General features: G+C 31.1%; 2 long non-coding RNA genes across 4 annotated transcripts; one reads left to right on the plus strand and one right to left on the minus strand.

Annotated features, from left to right (window-relative positions):
* The first annotated feature begins 1,382 nt into the window (after nucleotides 1–1,382).
* On the plus strand, nucleotides 1,383–8,452 carry LOC109147223. Its single transcript, XR_002048596.1, has 5 exons — nucleotides 1,383–1,635; nucleotides 2,182–2,272; nucleotides 2,473–2,516; nucleotides 2,696–2,769; nucleotides 8,442–8,452. It is a non-coding gene; the product is annotated as an uncharacterized LOC109147223 (long non-coding RNA).
* Nucleotides 3,701–5,976, minus strand: LOC109147212. Of its 3 annotated transcripts, XR_002048595.1 has the most exons (5): nucleotides 5,714–5,976; nucleotides 5,044–5,234; nucleotides 4,683–4,735; nucleotides 4,388–4,465; nucleotides 3,701–3,975 (listed from the first exon to the last, which is right to left on the minus strand). It is a non-coding gene; the product is annotated as an uncharacterized LOC109147212 (long non-coding RNA). The 3 variants fall into 3 exon arrangements; XR_002048593.1 differs by having other exon boundaries at nucleotides 5,044–5,976; XR_002048594.1 differs by having other exon boundaries at nucleotides 4,679–4,735; nucleotides 5,044–5,976.
* Nucleotides 8,453–10,067: the final 1,615 nt, after the last annotated feature.

The following is a 10,067-nucleotide window of genomic DNA, read 5'->3' on the forward strand; positions in this document are numbered from 1 at the left end:
CAAGATTGATTATAATTGTCAATAAAATAATTGTATATGTATGGTTGAAACTAAATATGGGACATAAGGGAGAGCAAATAAAAATTAGGGTATAAAATGTTAAATATATACTAATATTGAAGAGCTAACTGCTGATTGCCAAACAAGGACATTGCGAGATAGTTTCTCACTTCAATTTGTTGGGTGATTTGAATACTCTTTTTGTCGATAAATTCCCCCAAGTAGTTAATATGATTGGCTTAATTATATTTTTTATTTTTTTAAAAAAATTACTCCGTATTATATATATATATATATACCCTTAGGTCATTTTACATGTTAATCTAAACAACTAATTTTTTCAAATATATTTTTACCAGCCGTTGATATAATTCGCTGGTCAAATTCGCTAATATAATCCGCTAACGCTAACCGTTAACAGATGATTGTCAAACAAGGACATTGTGATGTAGTTCTCACTTCAATTTTTTGTGTGATTTGAATACTCTCTTTGTCAACAAATCCCTCAAGTATTTAATATGATTGACTTTATTAATTATTTTTTTTAAAATTTTTCATGGTATTAATAAAATACTTGGTAAATAAATATATAGCATTATTTTTTTTTTATAACTTTGATATTTAATTAAAAATAGTGCACAAAAAAATAATAGACAATGTAGTGAATATAATCAATTGATGAATTTTGATATAAAGAATTTTTACATTGGAGAAATATAAAGATAATATAACTAATAAAATTATTTCTCTTAATTAATTTATTGATAATGAATATTCTTTTTTAAATAAAGACATTGTAGGGACAATGTAGACGCTTTCGTGTAACATGCTATGGTCTCAACGTCCTTACGAGGTAGTGATTAGTTTCAATATAATCAATTGATGAATTTGAATGTAAAGAATTTTTGCATTGGAGAAAAACAAATACAATATAACTAATGAAATTATTTCTCTTATTTAATTTATTGATAATGAATAATTTTTTTTGAATAAAGACATTATAGACACATAATTCTAAATTAAAGAAATGCATATGTATTATTTTTTGTTGTAGCTACTAAATTATTATTTCTATCTACTATATATATATATATATATATATATATATATATATATATATATACATACTAATAAGAGGCCAAGAGAGTTAGGCCTATAATGGGTAGAAAAAATGGCGGTCACAGATTTTAATCAAATGAGTGACTCAGATTTATCAAAAAATTGATCAAATTTAAATTTTACACTAAAATTTACTTAAATACCCACACACCATTACTCCATCTGTTAAAATTTTTAATTCACCGTTAAGTCTATCTCACCGAACCTCCCTTTAGTATATCTCACCAAAACTGGCCAAAAGGAATTTAGGCTTTGAGCAGCAGCATGGTTTCTGGATGCTGAAGAAATTTCAAGATTTCGCCAAATTTTCCTCATCGAGATTTACTTCATCCACTTATAATCCATCATCCTTGAATTAATCCCTAGACTAGATTCTGCCGTCAACAGGAGCACAACAACAAGAAGCAAAGAACTCTTATCGTCACTACTCCTCAAGGAAACAAAACTCCTTCTCAGATTATACTAATAGACCTCCTTCCTCTGATCCCTCGATTTCAAATACCCCATTTAGAAACGGTTAGTTTTTTTTTTTTTTAAATATTAAAATAAATAAAAATCCCATCTTGTTTTTCCCCTTTCTTATTCGTTGATTAAACTTCATTCTTGGCAATTTCTGTTGTTGTGTGCCCTAATACAAGTTTAGTTTAAGCCAATTTGCTTACTACATATAAAGATTGAGAATGTTTTTTTGTTTAGTATAAGTCAAATTTGCTTAACTATATATAATGATTGAGGATTTCTGATGTGTTTCATTATTTGTCTGTGGTACTATTTGCTGTTTAGAACCTGTAATTTTATGGAGGTTGGAATAAGGTTGAAATTACAGTTTAACATTACCTAGGCAGGCAGTGCTCCACATTTTATCTGATAATGTAATTTAGCTATGGAGGAGCAGATTAGAGTATAATGGTAAAGAGTTAATAGCGAATTTAGTATAGTGGTTTTTCTGAATTTAGATTTAAACGACTTTTTGTGCTTAATTAGGTCCTCAACTTTGATGGGTTTACCCAATTGAGTCCTATGTTTAGATAGCTTGGTAATTTCATCTCTATTAATATCCAGACTCCGGGAATACTAATTCTGTAAGTATTATGATCTAAAGATTGGTACTGAAGGTCTGAAGTTGAAGCTGTGAAGGGATCTATCTATTGAGGTAATCTTTTTTACCTATATAAATTTTTGTGAGAAGATGGCGATTACTCTTTTATTTTTTCCTGTGAATAAGCTGGCCAGGCCTCAAAAAGGTGTGCCCTGTGGATCCTTATTCCCTTAGAGAATATGAGGATGATCCATCCTTGTAGGTCAAGCACAACTTTTCATCAACTAACTTCTGCGGTATGCCACATTGTGCAGACTAACTCTTTCTTCAAAAGCGATTCTTTGGGAAACCTCAAATGGTAATCCAATTTCATCCACCCCTTAAAAGGAACACCAGTAATCACACTATGAGAAGAAAATCCAGATCCCTTTCTAATAAATAATGTTTTCATCTTTGTCCTACTTTTGGTGGTAAAATATGGATCAAAAAGTGTTTCTGACTTTCTATGCATTGTAATTCAATCCCCAATTTTGTTAGGGCTTAAGTTCGTGAAAGATAAATCTGCCAAATTAAAGCAAGCAAGTGAAACAGATCATCGCGTTGAACTCAGTGTTAGAACTCTCTCCCACACTCACTCCTTTGTTCTCTATCTTTTCTGTACATTCTGTTCATGATATCTCAACTACTGAATATTATCAGCTGAAACTAATATTGGTTTTGAAGGTCTGAAGCTGAAGCTGTGAAGGGATCTACCTATTGAGGTAATCTTTTTTACCTATAAAAATTTAGATTTCATAAAACTTGATTTTTCCTGTCTGAGTTGTTGAATTTCCCCTAAATGTACTTGATGTTCTACAAATTTGTAAACATTACAATTCACAATCTAGATTTCATTAAACCTACCCTTTTATAATAATTTTAATAATGTGTATGTTTGTGTATTCTATGCATAGTGGGAAATGATAGAAGTCTACTATATACTTATATTATATACTTTTTTCCTTTTTATTTTATTTATTGTAATTTTTGTGGACATGGGTGATGATTGCATATGCAGAATCTGATGATAAACAACTCAAATCTGATAATTATTATGTGGCTATATATAGTTCTAAACATGTCACTGCTGGAAATCTCGCATTTTCCGTCCAAAGAATGTTGGACGGAAAACGCGATATATTGGTCGGAAACAAGGTTTCCGTCCAACATAGCGACCAAATTGAACGTTCAGAAAAACGCTTGTCGGAAATTCCGTCTAATTCTAATTTTTGGTCGGAAATAGCGTCCAATATTTAAAAATGGACGGAAATTCCGGACAATAACCCACCATTCTTAAAACGTGGGAATTTCCATCCAACTACATGCGTTGGTCGGAAATTCCAACCAACAATTAGACGGAAATATCGAGTACCGAATGTTGTGACTTTCCTCGTTGGTAGGAAAAATTCTAAATCATACAAAATGTTTTTATTATTTTTATATTACCATAATTTTGTTTCTACCTGTTTTTTTATAAATTATATCATCAACAAATTAATAAAAACACTAAATTTCAAATTAAAAATATATTTAAACATTAAAATTATTTACAACAAAAATTATAGTCATGTCTATAGTTCTTCCAACAACGGACTATTACCATACACCAAAAAAAAATCATGAAAATATATACTACTTAATCAATACTAAGTAAGTATGCTTGATGCACCCCAAATAAGCCTCAAAATGCTCGCTGCACCCAAATAAGCCTCAAGATGGGCTGCCTTTCTCTTTACAAACTGCAGGAATTATAATACGAAGCATGTTGCCCAAGTTCCCTGCTCATATGAAAGCAAGAATTTATAAGTTGTCATGCACACTCTAAGCACACCTTGCAGGGAGTATTCATCAAATAAACTTATTAACAAAGCTACAGGCTATGCCTAGAATTCATGCTAGCTTTATTTTTGTTTTTATTGGGTATTGCTCAAGGCCTATAATGGTCTCCAACCCACACTGCTTGGGTATTACTATCATATTTGCTATATATCAAATATTAGGAAAAAAAAATACTCCGTAATAAAGACTTCAGCATTCTGATTTTTACTAAACTTCGAAGTTTTAGAAATATAATACAATTTTTAATTTCCTTCAACTAGGGGATAAAATAGAAATTCCACCCAAAAATTTCTAGACCAATGCTTGAGTATGTAAAAGCCTGTGAGTAAATGGAGATTGAGCAAAACTTACCCATTTCAATTCGCACGTGCATGAGTAGAAAGGGGAAGACAGACAGAACCTTAGTGTCAGCCCATATCCCCCTGCAATCTGCATATAACCCAAAAAAAAAAACATACACCAAAATAAAAATGTAAGGTAAATAAATGCACAATAGCATTTAGTATACTAGTAAAAACGAATCAAAATAGAATCTCTTAGATACCATAATCATATAAAGAAATGATCATTTTATTCAAGACAATAGAAATATGTATGGCAGAATCTCATAAAATTCCCCACATATTGCAAAGACTAACACACCCACTTTTGGTTGTCAACAATGACATATGTGAATGGTGAATTTCCTCCTTTGGACGCCTGAATTGAAAAGGAATACATTGCCACTATTAATAACTTGAAGTTCCCAAAACAATTTATCTCAAAGAAACCAAATTTTTAATCCAAAGGACAAACAATAAGATCTCCAGCTTTATTCATATCTATACATAGTTGGATAAGCAATAATGTTTACATTCTTCTTAAATCCTCAACATATTATTAATCAAACTTCCATTTCAGCAACCACATTAAATTAAAGTGCATAAGCATAAACACCCGTATCATAATTTTAGTTATAGAATTTCACGATATGAAGTTCACCAATTAACCAATGGGGGAGCACTTACAGACAGAATCAGCAGGAGAAAGAGAAAGCCCTTTCTTCTTCTCCTCTTCACCCAATAGACCTTACTTTCTTGATGCTATAGATGAATGTAAGTTCTCCCAATAGACCTTACTTTCTACACTTCTCCACCACTGTTTCTGAGTTAATCGCATGTGTTGAGTGTATTAAGCAAAATATAGTGAATCTTAGTGCCTGTCCCGACAAGAACAACAATCCTATCCTCATAATTGCAGTTTATAACAATGTAGAAACAATGCAGAATTTGCAGAAACATAAACAGAAAAAATATAGAATTTGCAGGAAGAAGAAGCAGTTGACTTGGTTTTGCTAAAATACATATGAATGTTTTGAATTGGAGAAGCAGGAAGTTATAAATTAGTGCATAAATCTATACTGTTTTGACTCCATTCTTAATCTCTATTCATGTTGATTTTATTGTTATTTTCCAAATTCTTCAAACTACTTTCCCCCACCCATTAATTAGTCCACTATACTCCTCAAATCTCTCTCCCACTCCCTTCTTTTCCACTCCAATCACCCATTCCCTTTCCTGCGTTTTAGTCTGCAGTACCAAAAGAAAGAAAATCCCACAAAACAAAAACCACCAACTTCTACCAGTAACAACCAACCAAATACCATCACCCATTCCCTTTCCTACATTTGACACTTACCTGCTTCGAGATGGAGAGGAGAATGTCGGCCAGGTCCCAATTTCTGCAAATAAACTCAACAAAATAAAAACCCTAAAAATCTTACTGCCGGAGTTGAGATGACGACGTTCTGCTCTTCTGGCTGACAACGATACGGCAGATGAGGTGGCGACTGGCACGAGGCGACAGTGGTTCTGCACTCCGATCGCAAATGGTGGCGGTAGATGACAGTGAGTTATGGTGGTTCTCAGGAAGAGATTTCGTCGGAGAGGGTTTGTAGCAAAATTTCGTCTAAAAGAGATTTAGGGGTCGTTTACTTCATTTTTCTGTTTTTACATTTCCAGTTTTCCATTTCTCCATTTTTCCAGTTTTCCTTCTCCATTTCTCCAATTTTTCATTTCTCCAGTTTTCTCATTTTCATTCCCTATTCCTCCAATTTTTCATTTCTCTAATTTTCTGATTTCATTAAATACAATAATCTCATATAGCATTTGTACATTTCTACAACAAAGATATAATAATAATAATAATAATAATAATAATAATAATGGGGTGCGATCTCATGCAAATGGCCGCTCAGGTGCGAAATGCAAACCAATCAGGGCGCGCCACATGTCAACATTCAATGATCGGGTGCACCTAATTTCACCTACAAGTGTACCTACTTTCACCTACAAGTGCATGTAATAACTATATGTGAACCTAGTTATAAATATATGTGCACCTAGATCTGTACACGTGGCGCGCGCTGATTGGTTCGCATTTCGTCCTAGACGCGCTATTCGCACCAGAACGCGACCCTAATAATAATAACGAAATTAAAGGAGAAAAACAAATAATAATAATAATAATAATAATAATAATAATAATAATAATAATAATAATAATAATAATAAAGAAGAAGAAGAAAGAAAGAAAGAAAGAAAGAACAGGCAAAGAAACGAAAGAAAAGGAGAAAAACAAATAATAATAATAATAATAATAATAATAAAAGAAAAGGAGTAATAATAATAATAATAATAATAATAATAATAATAATAATAATAATAAGAACGAAAGTAAAGGAGAAAAACAAATAATAATAATAATAATAATAATAATAATAAAGGAAAGAAAGAACAGGCAAAGAAACGAAAGAAAAGGAGAAAAACAAAAAAAACAAATAATAATAATAATAATAATAATAATAATAATAATAAAGAAGAAGAAGAAAGAAAGAAAGAACAGGCAAAGAAACGAAAGAAAAGGAGAAAAACAAATAATAATAATAATAATAATAATAATAAAAGAAAAGGAGTAATAATAATAATAATAATAATAATAATAATAATAATAATAATAATAATAATAATAATAAGAACGAAAGTAAAGGAGAAAAACAAATAATAATAATAATAATAATAATAATAATAATAATAATAATAATAATAATAAAGGAAAGAAAGAACAGGCAAAGAAACGAAAGAAAAGGAGAAAAACAAAAAAAACAAAGAAAGCGCATTACTACGTGCACAGGAGGATTCGAACCAAAGACCTATTTAAACCATGCACTGTTCACCCGCGTCCCCTTCCTCTCTCCCATTTGGAGATATCTAAATAATCTTTCTCTAAAATTGTACATAAGGTTGGAGAATGGAGAGGAGTTAGGAAATTAGAGATAAGATTTTAGTAAACAAATTTTCCATTTTCCATTCTTCCACTTCTTCAATTCTCTGTTTTTCCAGAAAATTCTCCATTTTTCTATTTTGGTAAACGATCCCTTAGGGTTGCAAATAGAGGTTGTCTGCCAATCTTCTATTTTTCCCACCCAAAGTTCTATATTTCCCGCTTCTCTATTTAGTGCCTCACTATTCTAGTATTCCTCTATTTTTTAGCTCAAGTTTTTTAATTTTCGTCCAACAACAATATTGGACGGAAATTAAAATAGCTACCGTTTTCAATTTTTACCAATGTTTATCGACCAACACTAAAGATTGGACAAAATTTCCTTTCAACACGGGACGTTGGACGAACTTTCCGTCCAACATTCGCGCGTTGGACGGAAATTCCAACCAACTTTCCGTCAATCCATCTTTTACCGTAGAAAGTTGAGATTTTTATTAAAATACCGACCAAATTATAGTTGGACGAAATGTTGGACGGAAAACGCGAAATTTCCAGCAGTGTGTTTATCAGGGATTATATTGTATGTCAATTAAGGCGGGATTATATTGTATGTCAATTAAGGCAGCGGTTGATAGATTTTAGACATGACATGGGGATTGTTTGCTTTTGACATTTTAGGTAGAGAACTTAGATTTATTGGTTTAGCACATTTGTTTAATGTTATTGATGAAGAAAGAAATATTAGCTCCTTCCCCTTTTCCCTCCAACAGCAAGGCAGTCCCATTACACAGTAGCTCCTTTTCCTTTTCTGATTTTGGCATACTTGAGAAGAGAGAGCTATTCCCGTTTGAACAATTAGGCTCGACAAAACATAAGGCCGACACTGGTCACCTAGCTGCCAAATTTTATAACTCCCCCAAGTGCAAGAGATGTGAGCTTGGAGATCTGGCACAGAAAGTTCTTGGGATCAGGAGAATGATTGGGCTGGCTGATTCTTCATCGTTCGAGAGACATGAGCAGATCAAATGTTGAATCTGCCAACTGTTTCTATCTACCGTTATTGCCATGTCATTGTTTGGTGCCATAGAGAAGAAAAAAGTGAATGCTAAATTAAAGACAATAATCTTACTGGTAATTATTGCAGATAGCAATGAGGAAGGTGATTGTGGCAGTAATTGCATAATTTTTGTGAGAAGATGGTGATTACTCTTTCCTGTATTTTTCTTGGGATAAAATGTGGTCATTTTTTAATTATAAGTTTTTCTGTTTATAGTTATGACAATTTTCTGAATTTATCATTTTTTTAGCATCTCTTTTTATGGAGTCTGGGCGTCCTGGAATTGCTGAATCTAGTGACGCAGAGAGTCAACAAGCGGAGAACAACTTGAAACGACGAAATGCATACTCAACAATGGATCCTGATAAAAAACGAAAGATATTAGATTAAATATCAAAGTTATAATACAAAATAATGCTATATATTTATTTACCGAGTATTTTATTAATACCATGAAAAAATTTTAAAAAATATAATTAATAAAGCCAATCATAATATTAACTACTTGAGAGATTTGTTGACAAAGAGAGTATTCAAATCACACAACAAATTGAAGTGAGAATTATCTCGCAATGTCCTTATTTGACAATCAGCAGTTAGAGGTTAGCGTTAGCGGATTTGACCAACGAATTATATCAACGGTTTGTAAAAAGATATTTAAAGAATTAGCTATGTAGATTAATATGTAAAATGACCTAAGGGTATGATGATGATGATGATGATCATCATGATCATCATCATCATCATAATAATAATAATAATTATTATTATTATTATTATTATTATTATTGTTGTTGTTGTTTTAAAAAAATAAAAAATAATAATAAAATAATAATAAAAAATATAATTAAGTCAATCATATTAACTAATTGGGGGATTTATTGATAAAAAGAGTATTCAAATCACACAACAAATTGAAGGGGGAAACTAACTCGCAATGTCCTTGTTTGGCAATCAGTAGTTAGCTCTTCAATATTAGTATATAATTAACATTTTATGCCATAATTTTTATTTGTTCTCCCTTATGTCCCGTATTTGGTTTCAACCATACTTATACAATTATTTTATTGACAACTATAATCAATCTTGACTATATTATCTTGCATTTGTAAACTTAGAATTACATATTTAAATATGAAAATTCAACATTCAATTATCTATGCATGAACAATTCCAATATAATCTTGCTTTGATATACTTTAAAGTACTTATTTTTTAAAAAAATATTGGGCATTATCCAATCGCGCATTGTGCGTAAAAAACTAGTAATTTAATAAGAGTAAAATGGAGTATTAATTATGTCAACTTTGATTGGGATGAGGTTCGAACCTAAGACCTTTCTTATTGAAATCAATGAGTAAGTTAACGGTGAACTAATAGAAATTAACGGAAAAGATAATATTTAACGAAAAAGTTAACGGATAATCATATTCATTAAGAATAAATTAGGAAATCCAAAGGAAAAAATATAATCTGATCAATCTGAGCCATTCATTTGATTAAAAAATTTGACCCCCATTTTTTCTACCCATTATAGGCCTAACTCTCTTGGGCTCTAATTAGTATACTAGTTTTTTTACGCACTTTGCGCGAATGAGATAATGTCCAATGATTATTTTTAAATAAGTATTTCAAAGTATATCAATGCAATATTATATAGGAGATGTTTATACATAGGTAAATAAATGTTGAATTTGTTTATTTAAATCGGTA

The sequence above is a fragment of the Ipomoea nil genome, unplaced genomic scaffold, assembly GCF_001879475.1.
Source record: "Ipomoea nil cultivar Tokyo-kokei standard unplaced genomic scaffold, Asagao_1.1 scaffold0261, whole genome shotgun sequence".
Classification (NCBI taxonomy): domain Eukaryota; kingdom Viridiplantae; phylum Streptophyta; class Magnoliopsida; order Solanales; family Convolvulaceae; genus Ipomoea; species Ipomoea nil.